This window comes from Hyalella azteca, unplaced genomic scaffold (genome assembly GCF_000764305.2).
Source record: "Hyalella azteca isolate HAZT.00-mixed unplaced genomic scaffold, Hazt_2.0.2 contig4353, whole genome shotgun sequence".
NCBI lineage: Eukaryota > Metazoa > Arthropoda > Malacostraca > Amphipoda > Hyalellidae > Hyalella > Hyalella azteca.
This window is the reverse complement of record NW_025934572.1, coordinates 1-3,674: the sequence shown is the minus strand read 5'-3', so window position 1 is coordinate 3,674 and position 3,674 is coordinate 1. Positions and strand designations below refer to the sequence as shown.

At 37.9% G+C, this 3,674-nt stretch overlaps 1 long non-coding RNA gene across 1 annotated transcript; it reads right to left on the bottom strand.

Moving 5' to 3' along the window:
* Positions 1-1,909: 1,909 nt before the first annotated feature.
* Positions 1,910-3,062, bottom strand: LOC108682162. The gene is made up of 3 exons (XR_001931552.2): positions 2,999-3,062; positions 2,652-2,755; positions 1,910-1,974 (listed from the first exon to the last, which is right to left on the bottom strand). It is a non-coding gene; the product is annotated as an uncharacterized LOC108682162 (long non-coding RNA).
* Between the last annotated feature and the right edge of the window lie 612 nt (positions 3,063-3,674).

The following is a 3,674-nucleotide window of genomic DNA, read 5'->3' as shown; positions in this document are numbered from 1 at the left end:
CAGTAACAAGTGGTTGTTTAATCAAATAATGTGTTTCTAGATGGATAATATTGAATATCAGATTTGTACTTTTATTAAAAACCTTGTAACATAAGAATTACCAGTTGGTCCTTTCTTACCCCAGCCTGGTCCCATCTTACCCCAATGGGGTAAGATGGGACCAGCTCACATTTTTTAATCTGTACAGGAAAATATGCGAAACGTGTGAGTTGTAGCTTAGAAGCCCATTGCATAACTACACCTTGTGATAGGTTTAGGGTTTTTTAGTTATTCATGGTATAGATGCTACATGCTTGTTAGTGATTTTGGTCCTGTCTTACCCCATCTGACTATATAGAATATTGATTCAAACTCTAGAGCAAGCAACCTCGTAAAAACACATAAAAATATTCGCAAAAGTTGGGCCGCGGGGAAGACTCATGCCCATGCAAGTGATGCAACTTTTACAGGACAGATATAGACGGTTTGATGCAACTTGCAAGTAGTGGTGCAACAATGTTCTGTATGGACTCTGAGCAAAAGCGTGGCACTGAACTGCGGAATCGCATAGCATTGCAGCCATGGTTCAGACGGTAGATTCCCAATTATCTGAAATTGCAAATTTACCTGCCAGGTTATTCGGTAAAAGGTGGACATTTATAAATCCTCTGCAGTTTGTAATATGAGGGCACTTCTATACTTTCCTAAAATGAAATGAAATGGGCCCTGATAACAGTAGCCGATGAACCTTTATTTTGAGAGAAAAAAATTGGGATTTTGGACGTATCATTGCAACTCTTTCTAGATGCAAATTTTCTGATATAAGGTAAACCATCAAAAGATTACCAAAAGAAAAAAAGACTGATTTGGCTTGAAAAAAATTTATTTAACCGAAATATTTCAACAAAAGCAAACTTCAGCAACAAAAAGCAAACTTCAAAAGCAACAGGATAAAACACCCAACTTAATGGAAATGTGGACGTCGCCAGCTACTTTTATTGCAGTCACTCGAACTGCAGAAATAAAATGCAAGTTGAGAAGTCGTACTCGATTACATTTCGTAGACTATCAGTTGACATAGCCAAATTTTTTTTGTTTTTTTTCTTGCTGTAATTGCCATTCGACGCTGCCTGCAACAAAGAAACAAATCAAGTTTAGAAATTAAATTTAAATTTGCCAATTGCCGCCGAGTCTATCACAAATTGCTGACAGTATAACTGAAAATCCAAGCATAACTGAGACTGATTGGAAAAAAACATAGCCCCTAAATTCTCACCGGGAGGATGAGGCATAAACTCGAAGCAAATCTCGCCGTAGACGAAGGCACCAAACACTGGGGTAGTGGGGTACATCTTTCTGAACATCTCCACCTCATACGAAGGCCCGCGATGATTTTGATCCTCCTATGGACAAGCAATCACAAGTAAATTATGACTGCGAGAAATGACTGGCAAAAAACTGCCTTCAGCGCCCATTTGTCTTCGTATGAACAATATCAGTAAATTATCAGACACAATCAGTGTTATATTATGCCGGCAGCAGCAATTGCTCCAGTTTAACGCAAATGAAATTTAGCGCGTCATAAAATATACTCTAGCAGCAAAAGCATATGCCGAAATTGTGGACAGTTATTTGGGAACAAAAAATATTGCAATTAAAACGCGACTAAATTACGAAACGAAGATTCGGAACATGGACAACACGAACTGAAAAGAATCAAACGCTAAATATTTATTAAGATCTACGATACTCAACGCACTGACTCCAAACCTTTTCACAGATTCGAAGTGATAAGATTAACCAACGCAATTATTAAAGACCAATTTCGTGAGAGTAGATAATAGAGATCAGGTAATCAGTTCATACATTGATGGTATAAATATTATCAAAATAAATAACCGTTTCGCTTACCTCGACATCTTTTTCATAATGTCGTACAATGCAGGTGAAGAAGAAGGCAACGCTGGTCTTGTTCGGATCATAGAAATTAAGGAACTGCAAATAACACGAATAAGAAACGGACAACCGTAATGCATCACACATTCCTGATATCTATCCATCACATGCAGACCTAAAAAGAAATTCTCCTCAGTTCAAATAATAACTTCATGGTAACATGCCTCGTTTTGATGAGATATGAGTGAGTTCAATGGCGTAAGCAGAACGGGACTATACCGTCAAACTAATCTGACTTAGTAGTTTTTCTCGACACATACACAAAAATTTATTAATATTTTAAGAATCCACTTCAAGATTTATCTACAAAATTTTAATAAAAAATCACTGTCATAGTGATTGTTCACATTTATTCTACCTTGAAAATATAACTTAGACTTTTGTTAGAGCCGATAACTCCTTACGTAAAACAAGGCCTAAAATTTCCAAACAACCCGGCATTGATAATGTCAGCTACAGCATGGAATGATGATGCTGGGCTCAATAAGCTAAAATAAACAAAAAGAAGCCCAACCTCCTACGATTATATTCTCATGCTACATTTTTTCTAGACGCTTTCTTAAACTGAAATGACCATTAGCGTAGGGTGCGTGAGTAGTCGCATAGCAATAACAGTGTTTGGTCTACATGCGTAGATACGATATTTTCAGTAAAACTTACATAAGAAATCTCCTAAAAAATTGCCTATTTTCAAGAGCATGAGCAGCACTCGTCACCTTAGACATGGCATGACGTGTCATATCCTCTTCCTCCACCGCCGTGGAGATGACAACGCTTGCTGCCGTCACGTTTTCGCCACAAACTGCCATGCCAAGGATTCCTGAACGAGCAAATAATATAACTTTAAATGACAACTGCACATGCAAAATAAAAAAGTATAGATCTTTACACGAGCCTTTACTAAGAGCATTTGCGTCTGAAGAGATAGCAGTGCATTCTTACAGCCTTTACAAGATTATAACCATCATATCAGTTTTCACCATAGGCATCCAATTGAAAGAACAATCAATATACCTTACAGAATAAAATGCATAATAAGCAAATTTTACGGATGATAGCTTACTTTCTTCCTCCCAACACATCCACGTTGGCTGAGATTTTCCTCCCACCACAGCCACGTTGCCTTGCTCTCTGCTCAGTGAATTAAACGTGAGCCGCGAGCATGAAACTCGTGCGCTGAAATACAGAGCTTGGTAGCGCTACTTTGAAATGTAGCGTCCGCGACCGCTACATGCTCTAAATTTAGTGGGCGCTACCGCTACATCCACTAGATTGCAGCGGGCGCTACCGCTCGCGCTTCAATAAAATGTAGCGCCGCTACATTCTGTAATTTATATTAATTTATATTCTGTAAATCTGTTCTGTAATTTATATTATGTATGTATCATGCTGGTTTTTAAATAATATTTAATACTATTAAGTAAAATCTAGAGGCTTTATCTATAAATGTAGCGGTAGCGCTGTAGCGGCAAAACCTCATATCGCTACTTAAATATGTAGCGGGCGCTACCGCTACCGCTACAATTGCTTAAATGTAGCGCCGCTACCGCTACCGCCACTGAAAATGTAGCGGCCGCTACATGTAGTGCGCTACTGCCCACCTTTGTCTATATACAGGGTGTTTCAGAATTAAGTAATCCTTTTAATTTGTTAATAAATAAAAAACTAAGAACGTTATGAAGTTGAAACTTGTTTTATTTAAAAGAAGAACATTTTCATGGTAATATTGTATCATAGTT